The sequence below is a fragment of the Ambystoma mexicanum genome, chromosome 3p (genome assembly GCF_040938575.1).
Source record: "Ambystoma mexicanum isolate Mex_15411 chromosome 3p, UKY_AmexF1_1, whole genome shotgun sequence".
Lineage (NCBI taxonomy): Eukaryota > Metazoa > Chordata > Amphibia > Caudata > Ambystomatidae > Ambystoma > Ambystoma mexicanum.
The window spans coordinates 121651685-121677390 of record NC_090925.1 but is presented as its reverse complement, the minus strand read 5'-3'; the positions used below and the strand labels follow the sequence as shown (position 1 = coordinate 121677390).

Here is a 25706-nt window from a genome sequence, read left to right as displayed (position 1 = left end):
TAGAGGGTTCATTTGTGTCACCTTATTTTCAAAGATGGTCAGCGCATTTCAGGGGGGGCTTGATTGCAGAGCAAATCATTAATTACAGACTCCCAGTAGCATTCTCTTCCTGTATCGAGGGCTAGGAATGCAAGTGAGGCAGCAGTGGTTCACATCTCTGCTGCTCCACTTAAAAATGCATGGCAGAGTGACCCCCAATATGCGCAAAAGGGGTGCACACATCACACAGTTTCTGCTCTTTCAAGCCACATCCATAGATCTTCCAAGGTCCGTCCACAGTCCCGCCCCATGCCTGCGGCATCACCCTGGCATGGGGCGACACTGCTGCCAGGACAACCAGGACAAGTCTGCGGACAGCTGAATGACTCTGTGCCACCTTCATCAAGAAGGGAGATGACATGGGCGTGGGGGACACAGGATCTCCAGGAACACGGGAGAAAGACAAATATTTCCACAAGCCCCTGGACAATCATTATCTACATCCCGGGGGGTTGGATCAGCAGGCAAATCAAAGGGGAACACAGTGACCCCCTGAGGCATCACAGGGGAAAACATTGACCCCCTGAAGCATCACAGGGCAACACGGTGAACCTCTGAGGCATCACAGGGGGAACACAGTGACCCGCTGAGTCAGAAGTGTTAAGGCAGCGGTCTGATATTTTATCTCCCATCAGCCCTAGCCAGCATAGTCAATGGTGGAGGATCATTGGAGTCACTCAAGAGACAAGGGTTGCAGACCCATATGTTCAGACTCAGTCCATGGGAATTCTGTGAAGGGCTGAGAATGAGGGTTGTGGTGTTGTGAAGTCATTGTGCAGCATCACATGGAGAGGGAAGGCCTGGGAGTGGATGGGGAGGAGTTTAGTGTTACGCTGCAAGGCAAAGAATAAAGTCATGTTTCTTGAACCTGGTGTATCCACGCGTTTATACTGCCAGCGAGTGGGAACAGGAAAGCATGAAGTTAATGCAACGCATTGAGGGAACAGGACAAGGGGCAGCGCATACAAATGCCCTTTTTAAAAAACTTTTTACTCTCACAATTAATGTCAGACTTTCTCTAAAGCGCAGCAACACATTTCAGATATTTTTCCATCCAGTGTCACAAATACAAATGAAGATCCTCCCAAATGCAGGAGATTAAGACATTTGCAGAATGGGAATTCTAAGCAGTGCTTAATATGTAAAGAATGAAATGCCGGGGACATAAACTTTGTCTCTGCCCGTCCGGAGTAAGAACAGGGCCCCTTTCCACCTTGGAGCCCTGCCCAGACATGGCCTGCACAGCAACAGGGTCTGAAATACCTTCTAGATGCAACTTTAAAATGGCCGCCGCCATGGAAGAACCACCACTGTGCTGCCCGCCCTCTATGGGCTACCTGGGACCGGATTGGCTGGTGCCCTGGTCATCCCTCTAACCCTACCCTGCAAGCCAGGAAGCAAAGTCGGCCTGTTATCAAAGCCTGTGTTTAAGGCTTCAGCTCTTTCTCTCTGCCAATCTAAGGCCGTGAAACAGCGCACTTGCCCTCCAAGGCCACCCTTCACTCTTCCGGGACTGTGTCATTTAAATTAACACCTTTCCATCGAAAATTATTCATTGAATTGCCTTTCCATCGAAAAACATTCATTGAATAATTTTCAATGGTTAATTTCGATGGATAGGGTTAGGGTTGGGGCTAGGGTTAGATTAAAGGTTAGATTAGGGGTTAGATTAAGGGTAAGGGCTAGGGTTAGATTAAGGGTTAGATTAGAGTTAGAGTTGGGGCTAGGGTTAGATTAAGGGTTAGATTAGGGTTTAGGGTTGGGCTAGGGTTAGATTAGGGTTAGGGTGGTGGGCGTGGTGCCTGGGAGGCTGTGGGGGAACTCCCCCAATATCCAAAATAACATTAAAACGTTACAAGAAGCTGGCCCGTGCCGAAATTTCAGCACTGGACAGCTCAATGTAATGTTTTAATGTCGAAAATAAACGCATCGAAATTCTATCTTTTACATTTAAAAATACATATCCATTCGATGGAAAAGTTTCGATGGATATGTACTTTTAATGTAAAATATAGCATTTTGATGCTTTTATTTTCGAAGAATATTTTTGGATGCATGGACCATAAACGCTTGAGATGCATATCACGCTCCTTTTGCTCCAGGTCCTGAAATCTGGTTTCGTATGTCATCGTCATGATGTCAAAGGACTGCTGGTTGTGCTCCACAGCTTCCATTCGGTCTTCATTCTTGGCCATTCGCACCTGTAGGTCTGTGACAGTCTCCGTTAGGCTGGTTTTGATGGAGCGGAGTTCCCCCAATAGCAGGTGGATATCTGATTTAGTGGTGCTGTTGCAGTCATTCCCCGGGGTGTCTGTGGAGCTCTGGACTTCCTCGTGTTCCATGACCTCAGTTATGCGGCTGAACGTGTGCAGTCTGTATAGGGTGCGCGGATCCAGTATGTCTCCGCATATTGATATCCGGGCAGATTCTATGATGGATGTGGTGGTGTTCAGGGATAGGGTGCTGCGATTAGAGCCGGTGGGGTGTCCCCAGATGCGTTGCGCAGTATCCAGCCGTCTGTGCCGGCATGCAAGGAGACTCCCAAAGTACCTACGGGAGCAGAGGACCCCCGCCCCGCACTGTATGTCGAGTGCTTCGAGTAATACTCTGGATATTGTCTGCTACCCGTGTAGCCTCTTCTGGCAGCCCACCGCGTTACTACGCGTGTAGCCCCTGTCCAAGCATGCCCGATGAAGACATCTACTCGTGTTGGGAGTCCTAGGGGGGTGTGAGCTGGCTAAAGCTGCGCGCTTGGGTGACCAGATGCTGGATCCAGACAAGGCTTGGGGCGTACTGAGGCGTGGCGCCAAGGGCTGTAGACCCTTATGGCAGTTTAAGCTGCACGTTTCTATGTGGTAGCTGGATCTTGTGCTCGCAGACTTCCTGCAACTCACTTTCCTGGGTGGTCACCCAATGGTACTGGGACTTCTGTTTTAAGGGTGCTTTGAGTATCTTTGGGGACGTTGTAGTTTGTATGGTTACTTTCAGTGGAGAGTTGAAGGGCGTGAAGGGCTGCCGTGAGTGCTGAGGGCCCCAGCGTTACTAATCACCTCTGAACTGGAAGCCTACCAACCAGGACTAACAGCCCTTTAAGATGAGTAGCATTACCCTTGAGATGGATGGGGATGCAGATTCATACTCAGCATCAAATAACAAAGACGACTCAATAGTTTGGCAAAGTAGGTCCGTTTTATTGCAAGTTCATAAAACGAGGAGTACGAAAATCAGCAATTGCTCGATCTTCCTTCACTCTCAATTACTTTTAGAAAAAAAAACATCATTTATAGTGAAAACTCGTCATCATTGACGTACAACCTGTGCATGCTCTTTGGTATCCTACGTAGCAAACTTAAAAACCTAACAGGCAGTTTGATAGGCTCTGGGAAGGTAACTTAATATAGGTACTATATCTGTATATGGTAACGGGGAAAGGAGATTGGATAATACATGTCAGGTGGGGCAACTAAGCCCTCCCTTCAAAATGGCCACTATGAACGTGACTAAAAGTACGACGTCCCATTGGCTCTGCAACTATAGGACCTTAGATTACATGGTCCACTATGATTGGGTTGGCATCAACCCCACTCATACTTTTCCACCTACGTCTTAGCAGTATACAGAAAGTACAGCCATGTGCAGATGAATATGTCTGTGCCCCGGGCTCCCCCCAATTATGGTACAATCAATCATCACCTCAGTGGTCACGTGTCAATTAGTCCTTTGAAGCTGGCCTTGAGTTTGTACTCTGCTCTGAGAACTTTCAAGGAGGATCCGCATGGCGGAATCCCAAGCGTAGGTGTGAAATTGTCCTCCCTTCGGCCTCCTACCATCACGTGACTGAACACCATAAAATCAAGTCGTTTCATAAAACAATTCCTGTATTTAATTCAATTTAGCTTGTCCTCTGACGTCGGTTGACCTTTCCAAACAGGAGTGTCTGTACTTTTCTTCTTTTAATTGTCTAAAATCTTGGTTTCTGCTCAACTGATAAGCCCTCAGTTTCCTCGTGCAGTTATGTTAGCTGAGTTACGTTCTGACTCGGCTTTTGAATTAATTGTTACGACGCTCTCCCATGAGGCCTTAAAAATTATTATGTGCTTTCTGCCTTATGGACATAGTGGAACCATACATTCACACCTAAAGTGCTTCTTGAGGTATGTATATATATTTATATATACATACCTCAAGAAGCACTTTATATATACATATGTATATGAACTTGGCACTTGCTGCAGTCTATTTTCTATTAAGCATAAGCTAGCTTCATGAAATCTTTGCACCTTGCGTTACTGAGCTTATGTACCCGTTTTAACTTGCTGACTTCTTTATCGTCTCTGTGACATAAGTTTTCTTTTCTTGATCCATAGCATCTTAGGGTCTTCTACGCAATGTTTTGTTCTTGTCAGTATTCTCTGGTCCTTATATTTTGTATCTGGACGTTAGTTCGATCTCTTATAACTTCACGGTGGTGACGTCATCTTCGTTTTCTTTTAGCATCTTTCTTGCTTCTTCAGGTATTTCATTCAAATAACCATCATATTGTCTCAAATGTATAGAAGGCTTCCTTAATGGATATTTCTCTGTCCAGGTCCTCTTAGGTGTCGGTATATTGATAGGTGCAGTTATTCTGATAGGCACTGGGCACAGCCTGTATGCCGATCTCTGCTGATTCAATTGGTCTGAATACGTCACATATGGAGGTATGACATTAGTAGTTAATGTGAGAGGGGTAACAGGAGTAATTAGAGTGGGGGAGGTGCTTACTCCTCCTCTTCACCTCCGTGGGAAGTAAGGTGAAACATTTTTCAGTTAAGTGATCACACTCTGAGGCGATTGTGATGTGAGGGAGAGCAGAAGAGGGCTCTTCGTTGTGGCTGCTCGGGTGATCAGATCTCTGTGACTGCACTGTAGGGCCCGCCTTGTGTGCCGTACGGTTCAATGTTTTGGCGTGGGCTGTGCGGCCTCTTGCCCTGGCGGCCCAGGCGTAGGCACCAGGCGGTGTTTCTGAGGAGCCGCCGCTGAGGGGTGCAGCTGGCAGCTCCCAGCTTATCCGTTAGATTTACGGAGGAGGGAGTGTCCGATGTAATTTATGTGAAGCCTTTCTTTCACTGGATCCTGGCTTAAGACACTGCTCCCTCGAGCGGGGCACTCAATTCAGAGTGGTTGGGTTAGGAGGTTAGGCGTGCATTCTTCTCACCCTCGATAAGTGTTGGACACCAGGCCGCCGATCTTCCCCTCGCGGGGGGAGAACTTCCAGTTTTGGCCTGACACGGGCTGGGGTGGAGGCAGGGGGGAGAAGAGTTATCTCAGGAGGCACGCTTATGTTTGTGCAGACATTCTCCTGTACTCCGGGGTACAGTCTTGCCTAGAGCGGTCAGGAGAGTCCTTCAGGGACTTTGCGATCAATTGTAGTTGCTGGCTAACAGGAATGGCAGTAGCTCTCTCTGGTGTGCTTTGGGATTAGCAGTGAACATGGGGATATCAACATTAAGTCTTGTGCAGGTCTTATTGGTGGCGCCTGCTGTTCGCTTTGTTCCGTTTCCGGGGAGCGCTAGGCGCGGGCCACCAGGTACTGTGTATGGTGCCAAAGACCAATGCTGGATGTGGTCGCACAGCAGTGACTGCAGGGATGATTTGATTGCAGCCTCGTTTATGCAGCACACCAAGAGCCTGAGGGGTCTGGGGTGTTCGGATGCCGTGGGACATCCGGAGACCTAATGTGGTGGGTGTGGGGGGAGGGAGCCAGCCCCAGCCGCCTCCCAAGTCTTTCCATCGTGTCTGCTCGGTCCCCCCGCTCTCCTTACCGGCAGCGCTGCTGTGCTCTCATCGGGGGGCTGCACTTCCGAGGCATGGACCTTGGTATCTGCTCAGGTAGCCCCCTGTCAGCGCAGGCGGTCTGCTCGCCTTTCGCTACCAGAGTCACTGGACCTCTGCCATTTTAGAGCTTCAGTGCTGGTGCAGGAGCTTATCTCTTCTCGCCGTTTCGCTCTAAAATGCTCTGCGGTTTTCCACGTGACCTGCTCTGCGTGATACCCAACACTTTCATAAGCAGGAACGTTCATTTTTATATTTGTTATTCACTCATTTTCAACGCTGTTTCACCGTATTGCTTAAGCCTGGAGAGGTAGACGCTGGTTCAGGCTGCCATTGCGTCTGCACCCCCTGGTGGTCTCTCCTACAGTCCCCTTTCTACTGAAAATTCTAGATAGAGCAGCTTACCTTTAAGTGAAACACTTCCTAGAAACTCACCATATCCTAAGGAAAGTGCAGATGGACGAGATTAGGGACAATAGGAAATCCGCCCTCTTCCTCCTTCTGGATCTGTCAGCTGGGTTCGACCTAGCTGACAACCAAATCCTATGTCACCACCTGAACATCTCTGCTAACTTCTCCCCCAATGCCACCGAAAATGCCAGCACCGCACCAACTCCTATCCCCTATGGGGTGCTGCAAGGCTCATGCATTTCCCCAACACTCTACACTCATATTTACCAGATCCCTCATAGAGATCCCGGAGTCCATCAGCATAGCCTAAACCAACGATGCCGATGACAAATTCTTCTTCCACTCACTGGCAACTGTGCAGAAGACGCCTATTCCACCATTTGGACCTGGATGGCGGTAAAATGCCTCTGCCTGATCGTGGCCACGATAGAGCTCTTGCTAGCAGGGTACTCACACAACTAAAAAAACCTCAACACCCACTACTCAGCCTTCTACATAGATGACATCCAAGTCCCAGTCTCCTCTCAGTGAAAACATTGGGCGTCTACCTAGACGCTACCCTCTCACTGACCCGCCAAGTGAGAGCAATCGCCTCTGCAGCAGCCTATGCAACCAAACTTCTAAATGCATCAAGAAAATTTCTCTCCACAAAGAGCTGCCTAGCCATCGCTCGGGCAGTCAAAGGCTCCAGGCTTGACTATTGCAAGGTCCTCTTCGCTGGCGCTTCCTCTAAAAACTTACATAAGCTTCAAATCATACAAAACTATGCCCTTAGAGCTGCCCTCAACATTCCCAAGAGGGATCACATAACCGCCGCCAGGAGAGCAGTGCACTGGCTCCCCATCCTAGAACGTATCATTTTCAACACAGTGTCCATTACACACACGTGGCTCTCTAATTCTGCACCTCCTATCTCTCCAGGGAAATCACCAGAACCCAGTCAGACAGGGCAACTAGGACTCCGTATGTTCACCACCTTTTCCAAACTAAGGTCAAACGAGTGAAAGCCAGTGGCTCTAGCTTCTCATATCGCAGCCAAACAGTGGAACTCCCTACCTTCTGCATTGAGAGGGGAACCCTCAGTATGGGTGTTCCGAAAATCCCTCAAAACATGGTTATTCACCTAAAATGCTTATTTCTGCTCCATACATGCTCTACACTGTCAATTGATTTTGTTGTTTGCAAGTAACTGATCTGTAACAGCGCCTCAATGTCCCCGGGCTGCTTGTGAGCTTTCTAAGTTAAATAAACACGCCTTAGGAGGCTGTCTATCCTGTATTCTGTGCAGCCGCCGCTGTTGCCTCAGTGGTCTGTGAGACAACATACTACACTTACATTTGTGCATTTTAAAACACATTTTGTTGCAGTAAACTGAACAGATGTGGAATCATTCCAGAGAGCATGTTGCCAAGCAATATAAATTGGCCACAACCCAAATTCTAACCTTCCTCAATATATGATACTACAATCAAAAATCAGTTATATTTATGGCTACCAATGTCTTCTCTCTGCACCACCCTACTTAAATAAGACTCAGACCCATCATCAGAATCATCATACCCTTCCTCATGACTGTGGTACACCAGTACCCTGCACAAACCTGTCATGGACTCATGCAGCCAACGTTCGGCGGACGTGACGCCTAATGTGAATAAAAGACGGCACCCTTCAGGGGTGGCCCATTATAAGTAGCCGGCTTTGTGGCAAGTGTGTGGCAAGTTCTGGGTGGTAAGGCACAACCTCCTGTGCACTCGAATAATTGGCAATTAAAAGGGCTGCTCCCTTGCATCCGTGCAGCTTTGACAGCCGGCACAGCTATGCGCCAGGCATTCTCTGGCCAGAAAATCCCACCAGGGGCTGCTCCAGATGCAAATTGCTTAGGGAACGGATTCCCCTGCAGGACACTGAATCCTCCCCGGCAAAGATCAGTTCACTCCTGCTACCCAGAGTATTAAGGGAAACAGATTCACCCATCCAGACACTGAATCCTTGATTTCTACTTCAGTGTATTCTGGGTCCCAAGACACACAACAGCGTGACCAGCAGCCCTAGGAGGCTCATGTGGCAAATTTCGCCATCAACAATTCACTCCCACGCAGTGCCATGTCCACCAACAAAGCCATGGAGGGCACCAGCCTCAATGGTGGGGCTGATAAGGTGTCCTCTTCATGGCCCAGGACATGGGACCAGAGGTAGGAGGCTTCTCCCAAACAACATCAGCAATTCCATTCATGCCCGATGAACGAATTTGACCTTCACAGTTTACTGACGACACTTAGCCCTCGATGGGCACTGTAGATGGAACACGGCACATGGGTATCCATAGAGGAGGATGAAGTCTGCAAGTTGATGCTCCTGTTTTACACAGTCAGTGAAGTGCACAGACTTTAAAAAATGCTACCCATAGGGGATGGATACTAAAGTGCTTGCAAGGACACTCTCACAGCCTATTTAACGCCAATGGTCAACATTGATTAGAAGAGATTCCAGCGCAGGCAGGCAAGCTAGAGTTCTACAGAACCCTTAGATTCGATGAAGCAATCTCGCTGCTATCTGCATGTAGAGTAAATCACTCAAAAGTGTCACTCGTCATACCTGACAAAACAAATATTAAACACATTGGCTGCCTTTCCTACAAATCCTTGATTAGGGAGGATACAAACTTGCAGCGTCCAGTGCTGCTCACAGGGAAGAGGCCATGCAAGACATTAAAGTTGAAGTTAAAGTTGAAGTTATAGAGGCGCATGCCATACATTGTCTTAACTGACGCAACCCGGCAGATGTTAAGCCACAACCTCACTTCCTAATTACTGTCACAATGGCCATTGAAGAATTAAGGTAGATGCCATAGTTCAGTATATGCAGAATAGTCCATTTGAGCCAAGCCACACATTCCACAACACCACCTAGTAGCCATCGCTGGAAGTTCACCTCCAGTTGTGAGACACATCAGCAAGGCATTGTGGGTGTGCAAATTAGCCCAAATGCAAATCTTTTTCTCCAGGAAATTGTCTTCGTCTTAGAGGGCAGTGCTACTTCATACATAGCTTTGAGGAAAGACATTTTGCAAGGCTGTCAGGACAACTATATTCCTGGTTTTACCCTTATTAGGGATCATCAGTGCAGTATAGTCCTGACAGCCTATACATTCTTGAGTGTAAATCTATTCTAAAGTCTGCCCCAAGTGTATTCATTTATTGTTTTAAGTACTTCAAAGCCATAGCAATATCTCCTTGAGGTTCTTAAAACAATAGGATGTCTTCCTTAATGCTCCAATGGCAATTGTAACTGTAAGTAGGAAGTAAGGCTGTATTTATATTTAAATATTTAGTGGCAACACCTACAATATATGAGTTTGTCTAATACTATTTTAATATTTACAATGACTAAGTTATACAAATCCATAATTGAAAGGATAAGGAACTGCCAGCTGTTTCAGAAATGTACTATTATTGTTATTAGTCAATCGACTTAACATATCATTACTTCAGTCACATCAGATACATACAATCGTTCAAACAGTAAGTAAATATAGCAGCATTCAAATCATACATATAAAATTAATTAAATTTCATATACAAAAAATTCATTTTACAGACTTAAAATCATCCTAAGAACAACAATACTGTACTAATTATTTCTTGATCAAAAGGGGCAATCTTTTGGTTCAAACACTAATTCCCTACATTAAAACCTTTAAGTGTGCAAAAATACGCAAAGGTACATTGTGCAAAAATATATTTCATTTAGACATATGCTCAGTTGTTCAAACAGTTGTATGATCCAGACACCAACTTCAAAGCCCTTCCATCTATTTCTCATGATTTATGGCAAAAATAACAATACTGCGGTTCCAGCGCGCAACATCTTGACTATGCTATGCCATACCCTACTGTGAGAAACCTGAAGGTGTCTCACCCGCTGGTCTACGGGGAACTGTCATTGAGGTGGCCAGGACACAGTCATCGCTTTTGGATCCAGCCCCTGCGGGTGGACCAGTGCAGGAGGATCACCTGAATGAGGGGTCCTCGGGAGTGGAAGGGGCACACGGGAGGTCGAGACATGCCCTCCGGTGTCCCCCTTCCACTCCCGAGGACCCCTCATTCAGGTGTTCCCCTTCCCAAGAACACCTTTTCCCCAACCTACCAGGTAGTATAGCTAGGAATTCAACCCCTCTCAGAACTCCCCTTCTCCGACATAAACACTTTCTCACAGACAGTCACTGTGAGCGACAACGGACTAACACCAGAGCCATATGTATACCCATGTCCCAACACCATGAACAGGCAAGGTCAGGCAATTACGGATTATTACACACACCCGACTTCCATCTCACTTCCCCACACAGATAAAAGGCGAAGCACGAAAGCACACTTAGCGAGGCAAACCACACGAGGAAACAGCAGTTCCAAGATGGCAGTTAAACACAAGGAGAAAGACGACGAGACCAGGAACTAAGGCTGATCAAACCTGTGCAGTGTCTCAGAGGTACCCCGGGCTCTCTTGCGTCGATAACCAAGGTGGGGGAGGAGCGATTGCCGCTGTGGTACTGTCCTTGGCTGCTACAAGTGGCATCAAAAAAGACAGCACAGCCTGTGAGTCAGAGAGACTGATACCAAACCAGCTTGTGTTTTGAACCAAGGTCGCAAGCAGCAACATTGTATAAAGAGAACAGTGTGTGAGGCATTTTCTAATAAGCAACGTGGATATAATTGGAAACCGAAGGAGTAGTTGAACTTCATAATTAAACTTTGGGAGACCAAGAAAAGATACTATACAAAGAGTGGTCCTGCACCATGTGGGTGCTCAAAGATCTGTTAGGTATCCAACTAATGCTGAGTGTGAGAAAAAGGAATATTGAGATCGAAGTGGTAATGCAATGGGTCAAGCTAAACCCTGTGCACATTCGAAAGTCTTCCATAGTTTAAAGTACATCACAATTGGGCCAAGCCCGGCTGAGGGATATTAATTGAGTGAATAAAGGGGATCTGAGCCCGGCTGAGGGGGATCCAGGGTGAACACCCAAATTGAATACTGGAAAAGGAAAAGAACATTGTGTTGTTTTTATATACCAGGCCCTCTGATTCAAGAGACTTGCAAGAAGTATAGAGGCTTGGACACAGAAGGTCTTGAACTACGAAAATTGAACTCTACCCTTGTGCCGCAGAAGCCAGTGTGTGTGCTTTGCTCGAGTGAACCGCCTTGTCCCGTGCTGAAAACGTGGGGATGGGAGGCCAACGTCCCAAACATCCTGACTATCATTTTGTGAACACTTCTTTCTTTTTCATGAACATGATCCCACAATATTTGTAAATTAGTAGTAAGGATTAGATATAGTTTTTTTTTAGTACAGGCCCTTTTAATTTGACAAGACTCCACTAGGACTGCATTATTGTTATTTGATGGTTGTGGCTTGCTTCCATCTGTAGATTTGGGTTTGGATGGGCGTTTATCTCACCCTTGTGAAAGTGCAATAAACACCCTTAAACTGTTGTCACTTGTGTCTGTCTAACTGTTGATACCATGCCTTACTTACACTAAATAATGCAATATGTACCGCAACTGTAGGAGAGTTTAAACAGTAAACCCTAAAATCTTTTGATTTAATATTGTCGTATCTGTGCACAAAGTTCACATAGGTGCACATGTATACTGTACTCAAATTTGGGCACTCAGCTTGGAAAAGTCAAAGCATTTATTTACTATCTTTATATTTACAAATTTGACAGTATTCCAACGGGATTCTCCGTTGTGACCCTAACACAGTTAATATCGGAAGTTGGTTAATCCGAAGACGCAACATAAGCGTACTTCCGGGTTAGGGCACAATACCATATTCCGTTGGGGACTCTTGTATCCATGAACCACGTTAGAGAAGTGGTTCAGGCTCTATACGGTGGCAATGTGGTCATAGTTCTTATTCCAGGCATATAAATCAAATTTAGCTTTAAAAGAAGCTTTTAGCGATTGGTATCCACCCCTAATAGACCAGTTTGGGTACCATCTTATCGCCTGGAAAGTCGTTATTATCAAATCGTCAAATGTGGCATCTTTATGGTGTCCACTTCTCCCACAGTGTAACCCCAGGAATTTCAGAATAGGGCATAAAGGCATAATTTTAGCCTTCAAATATAACTCCATCTTTTTTCTTTCAACCTGTTCCCGCAATGAGATTAAACCTAACTCAAAGCGTAACACCTCCATCAGGATGACGGAGGGTTGCAGCTATAGTAACTTTCTCCAGAATACCCCCTCCAGGCAATTTACCCATCCCAAAGCCTTCATAGCACCACAAGGCTGTATAAAATCGCGGGACAGAAGCACTGCTTATAAAGGATTAATATGCCCTCAAATGAATATCCTGCAGACTGCTGGGCGAAGTTATAGAAAAGATGAGTCAGCTGTACAGCTTTCCTCCTTTTATTTGCGATAATGTGAGTGTAAGTGGTCTCCGCACTCATCTCCAGACCAAGATAGGGATAGCGGTCCACATACTCCACATTTCCAAAAAAGGTATCAAGCCTCACCCTGTTCCCCTTTGTTCCAGATATTAGGAGGATCTTAGTTGTTTGCAGATTAACCTCAAGATCGTTTTCCTCAGCATATCTGGCCAATGAATTTAACTTTGCTCTACAGCCACTCAGTGTATGGTCAAGGTTTTCGAGGTCATCCGCATACATGTAGGTGATTCTCGTTTGGCCAGTCCCAGTAGGGCACCCAGAGGCAGTCAGCATTCTCTCAGGGAGGTCAGGGATGTACATGTTGAATAAAAATGGAGCCAACACGCAACCCTGCTTGACCCTGCTAAGCAATAAAGGTGCAGATAAACCTCCATTGTTATCCAGCCTGATTCTTCCTCCTGTTCCTTCATGGAGCTTCTGGGTAATATCTAAGAGCCACCCAGGACAACCCAAATACCTCATTTTGTTCCAAAGCCTGGCCCTGTTAATGAGGTCAAATGCTGATTTAAAATAGACAAATGCTATATACAGGACTGGGGCATCTCTTTTTGCGCCTCTAAAATGAGGTGATCAAGCAGGCGTATGTTATGAATAGTTGATGAACTGGGCCGAAAACCGGTCTGAAAATCATACATAATTTTCTCAGTTAAGACCCAGGCCTCTAACTCTTAAGACAAAGCTTGCAAACAGCTTCCCAGTCACGTCCAACAGAGAGCAGCCTGTAGTTTTCTGGCATGGCCCAGTCTTCCCTCTTATTGACCGGGACCAGCACAGACTGCCTCCATGTGGACGGAATGGTATGCTTGTTGCAGACCCTGTCAAACAAGGTCTTCAAGTAAGATAACCAACCCTCCGGGTAACTCCTGGGCAGCGCATTGGCTAAGCAGTTTGGACCAGGTGCCCTAGATGATTTTCCATTTTTAATGGCTGCCAGTATGGCCTGTGTGGAAATATCCAGTGGTCAGATTTCCCCACCCCCAGGGTCACTAAGGCAGAGACTGTGCTTTTGGGTTCATCTTTGCACCAACAAAGCTCAACCATGTGGTTCACCAATATGATTAGGAATCTGCTTCTCCTTATTTCCTTTGGCCGCAGTCAACATTTGCCATATTGATCTCGAATTTCCACTCCCAAAAGCGCCAATTTTTTTCGTTGTCACAGTACATTTAAAGCTGAATATTTCCAGTAGCCGAGCCAACTTCGGTAGGAGTTCTTAATCCCGTTGATTTCACCATGTAACTTAAGACCCGGTGGTATAGTTATTCTCAGCCACCTGATCTCTCTACGCATATTTCCTTTGGAAGTGCATATGGCTATATCAAATGGTTTCCTGCTTATGTTTTCCACCACCAACGACTGCTTAAGATCGAAAGATGCCACGTCGGCGGTGAGAGAACTAAGCCAGATCTCCATCTCGTCCACAATGGATATTTCTGCCAATAGCCCTGATCAACAGCTTTTATGGCTGCCGTAGCCCTGGCTTTGCTGGCCCCAGTCCACAGTATTCGATTTCCCAAGTGACTCAGCGTTAGGTCTTTTAGACGAGAGCCCAAGGTGGCACACTTTTCTGCACCCAGAGACGTCTTTATGCGAGGGCAAAAGGGGCACTTGCCCAGGGCCCCCACCTTGGAGGGGGGCCCCAAAAAGCCTGCCTGATCTGAAGAAGTAAGATTACATTGTTAACCAGTCTTAAATGGCACACATCAGGATATTTTATGGGGTGCTGCTGAGTCCTTAAACCCTTTGCCTTTCTGTTTTGACAAGTACATTCTGCCTTGATCAATTCATCATGTATTGCTTTCTGTGTTCACTGTGTTATACATAGTTTGTGTGTCCCTTACAGCACAACTCTGTAGCATTCTTTCCTTCCTGTGGGAATTATGTTGATCATGTGCAATAGGCAACAGTGAAAAGCATATTGATAAATTGAGTGTGACAATGGTTCAGAAGTTAGCTCAGTGTGTGAAGCACCCATTGCAGAGATATGTGTTCATATGCACAATTAGAATATCATATTCCAGCAAGGCTGGCTGAGCCTTTTCTATGTCTGAAGTTTATAAAACTGCCTGCATAATCTGCTAGTTTCAGCAATGTACCTGTACCAGATAGGGAATGCCATAAAAACTAACTTGTCATCCGTATGGTGAAGGTCTAGAAATTGGTTTGTTCAGATGAGGTGTTGTAAAACCTAGGCAATCGCCTCCAACAATGGCATAAACTGTTAGTCCAAGAGGTGAATAAGTATCCAAATTCAAGACTATGGAATGAAAGCGTTCATGCTTGTATCCTGGCTTTGCCAGAAGACGATACAGTGATCCTGGTCAACTGATCTAATATATCTTACATTACTTTGCTGTCTTCTGTGAGGTTTGCCTTCTTGCATGCTTCTGGCATCGTTTAGCCCATTACTTGATCTTTCTTCTTATGTAGACCATTTGAGTGGAAGGGGTGGTAGACAGAAGAGAGCGGACCAGATGTTGCAGGCCTTAGGCAAGAATATTTCAAGGTCTGCTTTTTTGACACAAAAAACAGTTAGCTTTTTGGTAAAAGTCAAAGGCCCTCATTACGACCCTTGCGGAAATCGGAAAACGATGGCGGAAATGCAATACCGCCATCGAATAGCGCTCGGTGCGACTATGACCCGTCACCGCAAAGTACGAAGCCATTAGCGACACCGTAGTGAACGCCAACGCTAACTGCACCAAGCACGCGCGCGCGCGCCATGCGAAACCGCAAACACCACCATGGCGCAACGGTACGCCAATTCCGACCCTAGCGGACATGTACCTAACGCCATCAGGCATGGCGTAATGTACCATTCCGCCATGGTGAGAAGTACGGCATCGCGAATCAACCGTAAACGGCCCCACTGAGTGCCTGTACACCGCTCCCTGCCCACAAAGTACAACTCCCCGTAGGTGCAATGAAGTCACAATGCAACCATTGAAATGTACAAGTCACCCATGCATGGCAACGAACAAAAGAAACACAAGAGGGGCCAATGGGAGCTGCAGGGCACAGATGGCACGAATACAGAAGCCATCCCAATGGACATGACCACAGTCCCCCACCAAGAAACGCACGCAAACACAGGCACCTGTGACCAGCAATATTCCGAGAATCACATCATTCCACCAGTCCACCTGGCTGACCGGCATCTGTTACACAAAACCCAATCCCCCGCCCCTGAGCATGACAACATTCAAACTGTCATATTGGCAGCCCCCATCCCTGACCTCACGGGCTTAGTAGGCAAACGCGCCCAGTACAGTACCACGCAACTAAACTCCGAAGCTGGAACCCAATGCAGATCTCCTCACAATACATCGCCCCCCAAATAGGCATATGCCACATCACTTGCAAAGAAAAACGCTACACGGGCCAAATCAGAATAGAAATTTAATGCACATCAAAGTCACCAAGCCCATACAGCCATCAGGCCATGAACTCCTAAACACTAATCACCATTGTGGGCTGCATCCGCAAGAAATGACCAGCCACTACTTGTGTGTCGCCCTGTTCCCTCATGGTACACAGAGCCACATTCACGTACGAAAAGGCAACATGGAAGCGCACAGAACCGCAGGGCCGTCCCAATGGGGAGGCACTAGTCCAGCTGAAAGGCCGAAATGTTGCTCCGAGCCACCAGTACTGCGTAAGGGCATGTGGGCCATTGGCGATCGTCCCATAAGATCGTAATGCTGCTCCACTGATTAACACGAAGCAGCAGGTGTCGGGAGTAAAACCCATCTGCAGGAGTGGCATACAGATGGCAGTGGCAAAAGGGGAGGAGATACCTGTCAACCAAAAGAAAAGAAAAAGAACAGAATGGCCATCAGAACTACATTCCAACAACTCACTTCAATGATCACACGAAATCCACAGCCATATGCATGCTAGCCCACTCCAAAGGATCATCACCACCCCAAAACCACTTGCGACTCCTAACCATCTATATCGAGGTGCAAACACCATCACAAACGAGTGTACCTGTGCATGCGTCTGTCAAAACAGAATCCATCAGATGGGAATGTTAACGTGCATGGACACAAGTGTCTGAGGGCGCGTCGAGACAGGGAGGGCTCAACAAGGCCAGATAGACGATGGTCCCACCATGGCAGCCCTGCATCACATAGCGTAGGGGAGGCGGATAGATCCCAAGAAGCCCTGTACATGGCAAACTCTGTATCAAATCACCTGCCCATGCATCCATTCATCATTCCCTCATCCCGGAATCAAAACGCCTGAATAATTACTCACATAACATTAGAAACATCCATTGAGTCTGTGCGTTATGCAGCCTGCAAAATCCACAGTGCCCCAGCCCGTAATTCCAGTGTTGTGAAGTAACATGTATTTGGGAACGGCCGGCCTCATCGCCCACGTAGCAAATGCGCATCCCAAACTATTCATATCAATCATTGCTTCCTCGCCATGGGCCCTGTCTCAAGGACATTGAACAATAGAACGTTATATTTGCAGTCAGACCTGTGGGCATCTCCTCGCCGCTAGCTGGAAACCGAAAGCGCCGCCCTTCGAATTCCACATTTGCAACATCACGCCGAAAAGGCATCTGTGGCCGTTTGAAATCACTAATTATTCCATCGAGTGCGGCTGTGTGTGAAAATGGCAACTGCCTTCACCCACAAATGGGACGCCCCGCCCGTCGTTGCAACTCGGTACAGTGATGCATGAGGGCCCACCGTTACTCGAGTACTACGTTCCACTGACCCTTCACAAGTCTGTTCGCGACTGCACAGATAGTATGTGCAACAATGGGACCACAGCAGAATGAACATGTCAACCAATGTTACACGGCCATCGGGTACAAATACATGATTGCAATAGCAAGATGCCATTCCCCGATTTGCAGCGTTGTGCGCGGGACGTGCTCGGCCAAAGGGGAGAGCAGTTTGCACAGGTGGAATTAATCACCACAGGTGGAGGCCATACAGCCTGAAAACACATAAATTGCACAGCCAGTCTCCTCCCACAACCACACCGAAATGCTACCGGCAGGACTCGCGATGTTGGCCCTGGGGGACCTGATAGCACTGCAACTACTCCAACTCCAAGAAGAAGACGAACACCAACTGCAACCGGCCGCACGAAGGAGACGCAGGAGGAGGAGGAGGCCAAGGCAGGGCCAGCAAGGGCCGCCAGCACAGCCACTACCACCACGCAGGCAGCCCGCAATCCCACGCCTCCGAGCACATCCGTTCAACCTCACTGATGAGCAGATCCACACCCTCTACCGTCTGGACCGGGACACCATAGCCGCCATTGTGGACATGACACAGGCTGACCTTGTCAGCATGATAGATAGCCCAACCGCCATCCCACCCCTACTGAAGGTGGTGTCTGTACTCCACTTCCTGGCCACAGGCACCTACCAGCACACAGTCGGACAGTTGCATGGCATTTCTCAGCCACTGTTCTCACGGACACTATTTCAAGTGCTCGATGCCCTCCTGCAGCACGCAGACGACTACATCTCTCTACCACGCTCGGAGCAGGAAATTACCAACACAAAAGTGGGATTCCATGCACTTGCCGGCATACCGGGTTGCATTGGTGCCATCGACTGCACCCATGTGGAATTGGTCGTCCCACATGCCATGGAGGCCCAGTACCGCAACCGAAAACAATTTCATTCCCTGAATGTACAAATGGTGTGTGACTCCAACAGGATCATTACACATTGTTGTGCCCGATTCCCTGGATCAACCCATGATTCTATGGTCTTGAGGAACTCTACAATACCACGCTACATGGAGCGACACGCAGGGAACAGATCCTGGCTACTCGGTGAGTCTCATTACATGCATGATTATGTGGGGTATGTGATTTGGCAATGACCTGGCAGGAAGGGGGGGGTGTGTGCGTACGTAGCAATGGCATTCCACATCATACGTTTCTCGTCCACATACAGGTGATGCTGGATATCCACTGAAGAGATGGCTCCTCACACCAGTCCGGAACCCACGGGACCAGCATGAGGAGGACTACAACCATGCCCACTCACGTACCCGTGTAGTCATTGAACAGGCATTCGGCCTACTGAAGACTCGTTTCCGCTGCCTCAGCAGGTCTGGCGGGGCACTCCTGTACCGCCATGAGAAGGTTGCAAAGATGGTCATGGCATGTGTCATGCTCCACAACATGTGCGTACGTAGAAATGTGCCCATGCCCCCTGACGCAGAACTGCAAGCACCTGATGATGGTCATGATGAGGGTGGGGATGTGGCAGCACCTCATGGAGTCTGCGAGGCACCGGAGGCCCGTGACATTCGTCAGCATCTCATTGATGTATGCTTCTAGCACTCACGCCTGGTGGCTGATACATGGACACGGGACTCGTGGCACTGTGTGTGTCTGGGACATGCACAATATGGACTGTACGCCTATGATGGCCTAGTACACAAAGATCAATGTCCACACATCTCATTGGTTGATCGTGCACTTTTTATGGCATATGTGATGTCATGTTGAACACCCTATCGACCCGCCACCCAAGTGAGCCCAACACACCCCCTCCACCCTCCTACCTCCCCCCCGAACACCAGTGTCCAAAGATGCTCATTGTCAGTGGGCTGTCGCTATTGCAAGCCCCCTCTGCGGGTATCAGGGGCACCCCTGCCTGTGGAGCGCAGGTTCCTTCCAGATCTACGTTGGGGGCTGCCCTGGACGGAACTTGCAACGGATGATGTGTCTGCCTGCTCACGTCCATGCATGTCCCTAAGGGTTTGCGAGAGCTCAGTGAGCACACGGCGCACTGCGGCAAGTTCGGCACATACGTCTTTGGACGTCGCATGCAGTTCCCCCCTCAGGCTCTCGGTGCTTCTCTCCATTTGGACTCTCAGGCTCTCGGTGCTACTCTCCATTTGGACTCTCAGGCTCTCGGTGCTACTCTCCATTTGGACTCTCAGGCTCTCGGTGCTACTCTCCATTTGTGCCCTTAGCGTCTCTGTACCTCTCTCCATTTCTGCCCTAAGTGTCTCAGTTGATGTTTCTATGTCTGCCTTAGTGCCCTCACATTCATCGGCATGGTCCTTGAGGAGCGTGGCCATTTGCTGCTGTTGCACGATTAACTGGTCGAGGGACTGTTGCCTCTGCTGGGCCATGGCCATTTGCGGGGGTGTCACAGAGGGGCTGTTGTCCTCATGTTGCCTTGCCACAGGGCTTGTGGGGGATGGCCAGTCGTCGTCTTGTGGGTGCCCCTGCGTGGTATCCTCATGTTGTACGGGATGGGACAGACAGGGGGATTGGGACAGGTCATGGATGGATCTGACTTCGACATCCCCGTTTTCTGTGTCCGAGCATGCTGCCATCAATGGGGTGTCACCTATGGTGCTGCTGCCACCAGAGGCAGTGCCTTCTGTGGCATCCATTGGGGGGACCTGTGGTGGTGGTGTTGTGGGCATGCTGGCTGCTGGGGTGCCTGTTGATGTTCCCTCCTCTGTGCTGCCACCTGATTTGTGCTGCTGCCGTGTCTTGATGCGTGCAGCTGAGGTGGAGGGTCTCTGGCCGTTGGTCTTGGCCCTCTTTGCAGGTGTGCTGGTAGGGGTGTCCTGTAGCTCGTCGTTTGGATCGGACCCTGTGGTGGAGTAAAGGAGGGCGAGGGTTAATGATGGGTCTGTGGGAATTGGAATGGCATTGTATCACATGCTTTGGGGTGGTACCTGAGGGTGATTTGGGTCGGGTCCTTGGAGGTGCTTTGATTTGTGTGTGGAGTGAGGGTGCAGTTGTTTGGCAGCCTGCAGTTAGGGTGTGCCTGCTGCACGTGTAGTGCGTGTATTAGGGGTTTTTAATTATTTATGTATTTATTGTGGGTTTTAACGTGCGCTATCAGGCCGATGTGTGTGGCCGTTCTCCTGGACATGTGTTTCTGTTGCACTATGTGGACGCATGGTACTTCACATGGATGGACTGTGTGGATTTGGCATTGTTTTATCTGGCACACCTACCTGAATCTTCGGATGTCTGCACTCCTTTCTCCATCCCTCCGACTCCCTCTATGCTCTCCATTCCGATGGTGGAGGCACAGATTTCTTCCCAGGGGGTCAACTTGATGGGTGATTCAGGACCTCCCCCGGTGGCTGTGGCAATGTTGCGGTTGGCAGAGAGTATGCTGCGGACGCGTATCCGCAGGTCGTCCCATCGCTTGCGGCATTGCTGTGGGGTGCGGGGTGCGGTCCCCACCGCACTTACCCGCTGTGCCACCAGAGCCCATATGGTCTTCTTGTTTGCAAGTGCCGTTCTGGTCATTTGCGTGGAGAAGACGACGGCAGCATTCTCCTGGAGGGTCTCTGTTAGCACGGTGAGTTCCTCGCGGGAGAAGTGGACCTGCCGCTTGCGGTCGCACGCTTTCTTCGCTACTTTTCCCATTTGTCTTGGTTTCGCTAGGGTGGGTGATGGGTTGGGGTGTGTTTCAGGGTAGTGATTTTAGTGGTTGTGTGGTTTTAGTGGTTTTATAGGTGTACGCCGGGATGTTTCCCGTTCCGGGCCCATGTTTTTACTTCCGTTTCCGTATATTTCCGGTCACCGTACTTTCCGGTAGGCGCACACTGCGGTGACCGCTAAGAGGGGTGGCGGTATTGCACCTAGGGCGCCGTACGGCGGCGGTGTGGGCCGTTTTGGGGTCATTTCCGCCATCGCGGACTTTGCACTTCCGCCGTGGCGTGGTGCTCGTGCCCGATGGGTCGGAATGGGCCGCACTTTGCTCCTTCGTGCAATGGCGGAAACGATATTTACGCTGTGGCGCTCCTGTCAGTCACTTTCCGCCAGGGTCGTAATGAGGGCCAAAGTGTTTTATGCAAATGTCACAAGCCATTGTTTTAGAAATATGTAAAGCTTTAAAATACAAAAGACAAACCCAGATTACATTTGTTAAATCACCTCAATTGGCATGCTGGTACTTATATACTTCCCTTGATGATGGGGAGAATGAAGCTAGAACCATTCCCATTTTGCATAGAACCCTTCTATAATATTTTGTTCAAAATGGTCATGTTTGGTAATGTGATTTGTGCACATTCCAAGTCCATTTTTATAAAATGAGATTGTTTTAGTTACTGGTAAGAACTGGAAAAGAAAGTGTTCAAATGCAGAAATTGCAGTATTGGCACAAATCCCAGCCTCACCCCTTCAGCACTTAACCAATGTGTGATCCTGGGCATCTCATTTAATCTTATATTGCCAGTCCCTAAACCTTTCAAAATGGTCATCCCTTTCCTTCTCATATGATATGATCTTCATAAAAGACTTATCACTGGCTATAGGGTTGCTTCCACTTTAATAGTGAGCATATTCATATCGCACACCACAGACATTTGTTCCTTTGATATAACACTATTTGAAAACAATAACCCACTTCTAATCTCAATCTGTCTGGATAAAGACACCTTTCTGGTAGCTTCTAATCTGCATCCACTATCCATGCTACGGTATGTGTAGCGTTCTCCTTCCTTCCAATTGGTCTCCTCTGTCCATGCATGAGCACTTTTGCATTCTGTGAGGCAGCTAATGTGAGTTCTCTGTCTATTATGGGTGACATGTACCTTTTACATATGGTCCTGCATTAATACTGCAGGCTGCACACCTTCCTGGATGTGATAACAATTATCCTGTATGCACTAGAGCAGTAACCTATTCGTAGACTGCTAATGTTGGTCTTCAAATGCTACTGGTTTATCATTCTGATTAGAGCAAGAATGACCAAGGTAAGGGGATTTAAAGGGAGTAAATGTGCTTATTATGCTGTGAGACAGCTTATCAACCTATAAGTTGTGAGCGCAACGGGTGGGGGTGGAGGGTGCGACCATTATTCTTGATCCCTTCATTTGTTTGGTTTGATGGAGGGGGGCCCCAAAGATGTCCATGCCCAGGGCCCCAAAAGTGCTTAAGATGGCCCTGTCTGCACCATCGCTGCGCTATAGAATACATACAGTAATCAGTGATCCATCACTCGAGCGTGAGCTTTTCTGAGAACTGGGAGTTTGAACAATAAGCAGCAGTTATGGGGCACATGACGAATTTGAGAATGCTGCTTGTACCGCAGACAGAAGATTCGCCCTTGCAGAAGGTTTTGTATAAGTCAAAATCAAACTATTTGCAGAAACACACAAATATTGGATGTTTAACTTTATACATGTACAATGCTTTATAGGGTCTATGTGGATGGAGATTTCGATAAAAAATGTTTGGTTTATGAATTCTAGGTGGAAATTGCCTTAGAAACACGTGTGACACGTGGATATGTTACAACCGACAGTTGAAGAATATCTACAGCCATAGTCAAAGTATGGAAAGTGAGTAAATAAGAGACTTCAATACATATTCTTTCTATATGTATGTTTACAAATCTTAAAAACACATTTTCTCGGTCCTAGATCTATAAACTGTGAGGGGTCAGCAATGTGAGACAGACAATTGTTTGATGATTGTTCAAAATATGCCATTTTATTAAAGTAAACATAATATCAAATGCCTCACCATCCCTACTCCGATGAGGATGTCAAAACTAAGGGGAAACACACTTACACAGAAGGTCTGACCCTCACACTAAACATCAAAATACAAAACATATGGCAATGCAATTAACAACCGCAATGATATTCACTGTTTGATACGCTTTTAGTAACCTGGGTGAATTCTCTTCCACAGGATTCAAGGTATATTCAGCTTCAATGTTCATCATAAGAAATAAGGACATCTACATAGGTAGCAAAGTCTCAATTCAGTTCTTGAAGGTTCAAATATCAAGGTGAAAGGCCTTCTTGGTGCAATAAAGACTTTCCACTTCCAAGAACAACATCAATGTTATTCCCAGCCACAATGCTTTGCTACCACCTCCAGTTATCCAAGAAGACTTGCCACATTTCAAAAGAAATACAACTTCTATAAATGTTTGTGACAAATCAACTTACAGGGCCACCAGTGGGCTAGGGATGAACATCGGTTTCTAAACCAACAATCAGCCCCACACCTCTAGTACACCAGAAGGTATCCGAACAGATTGGAAAACAAGCAAATTATAAACCTCCTTGTCCAATTTTGGTAACATGGACGCAACAGCAGGCTTATCTCTGCATGGTCGTGGATCGTTGGTTAGTTGCAACACAGCAAAAATACAATTACCCAATGATGAAAGGGACTGTCCAGTTAAGGTTGTATAAAAATATCTACTTTATTATTATAAAACAGACAGTTCTAGCACACTACAAAATCCAACCCACCCAGTAAAGGAATGCAGAAGACGGACAGTTGTTTCAAGAAGGAAAAGGGATGCACTGTGGATACTAGTAGGAGGGTAGTCGGTAAAGTAATTAATGGCAATAGTTCAGGGATATTTGTTTTCATCACAAAGGGAGCAATTGGTCATAAAATGTCACTAGGGTCCCTTGGAGAAGGACCACGGGGACAGAACCACAATATAACTTGTGCTTGTAGAAGTTCTTGTTTTGCATAGTAATCATCTTATGTTTCTCAACAGAAGTAAGGGGCTGTTCAACTCATCAAGGGGCAACTGGAAGGTCTGACTGCACTTGTTTGAGCCTATTTGTAATAAAGAGCACTGTTCATTTAAGGTCCCCTAAAGCCCACCATAAACCTTGATTTAACCATAATAAATTTATGGTTTATATGTTTTGCTCTCTGTCGGGTTTATTCCCCCCCCATTGTATAGGTAGACATAGAAGCTGTGTGCAAAGTAATATCTCACAGGGCATGCAGATGGGTGTACATGAGCAATTGTGTGTATGCAAGTTTGTGGTATGTTATGTGATGAATCCAATAGAGTCTTCATGGATCCCCCGGCGGTACCCTTCTCCCATGTGGCCAGGGGATGGCAGCATCTACCTGATCCTGCCCCAGGGGGCGGCTATATGAGGGAGAATCATATGGGAGGCGACTGCTACAGTGGAGATGTCATAACTTCATTGGATGAAACATGGTACCCCCCATTTGCCCATGAAAAAGACCACCACATTCCCAATACGCTAATGGCCTATTGCCATGCATCTGTTCCCCCATTAGGGAAAGTAGAGAAACCTTTTCCTAACACCCATCAGACCAACCTCCCATTCTTTGTCTTAAAAGTAAAAGCTCCAAGAATACTTTTTTAAAATCTCCAAGAATACCTTGTTCAGTTCTAGTTCCCTTTCATATAGAACAGTTTTTTCAGGCGGTATCATTAAGAGATTTTCCAAATGCTATGCATCAGTTGACATCAATGGGCTGCAATTTACACAACCACCTAAATATAGGGATGAGGAGGATGAAGGAAATGATACCAAGCAGAAAGAGCCTCAAGTTCAATGAGACTGCTATTTTCTTTCCGAATGCCACGTTGCGCGTGACTTTTAAAAATGGAAACTAGCTGTTCGAGGGAGATGCAACGTCTTCTCCTGGAGGCGTGCGAAAGCTGGAGGCACAAGCCGGTGTTGCGGAGGCAAGGGGATCGCCACAGAGAAGGAAAGTAACGTTGCAAGAGCAGGGTGTTTGGAACCTCGAAGCAGCATTACTGTCACTGGGACCTGAAGGGAAGCCGGTATGCAGGAGCATATCCGCAAGTGAAGCCGGAGAGACATCAGAGCAGCCCTAATTGGGAAGCAAGTGGTAAAGCTATGCCATGTACGCGCAAACAAGACTGAAGACGCTACACAGAGCCGGCGAGTCAGCCCATGCAAAGTGGGGACCCCAGGGCATTTCGGCGACCACGGCAAACACTGCTTGAACATTGTAAAGCTGCAGATACAGGAACAACAATAAGATTGCTTGCTAGTCACAAAGGCAGAGTACAAACACGTACCTCAATAACATATGAGTGCATGGAGTGCAGATGTGGAGAAAGTTTAAAAGGAACATTGAGGTAGATAAACTTACCGAACCAAGAACAGTATATACAGTTTTGAATATAAAGAGGAACTCTAATAAATATATGGAAGTACATGAGAAGTCCTAGCAAGAGTGTACCAGTCA

At 47.3% G+C, this 25706-nt stretch overlaps 1 protein-coding gene across 3 annotated transcripts in view; it reads right to left on the bottom strand.

Annotated features, from left to right (window-relative positions):
- Positions 1-25706, bottom strand: part of LOC138580143 (early activation antigen CD69-like) — a 267208-nt gene that overhangs the window by 35739 nt on the left and 205763 nt on the right. The window lies entirely within an intron of this gene.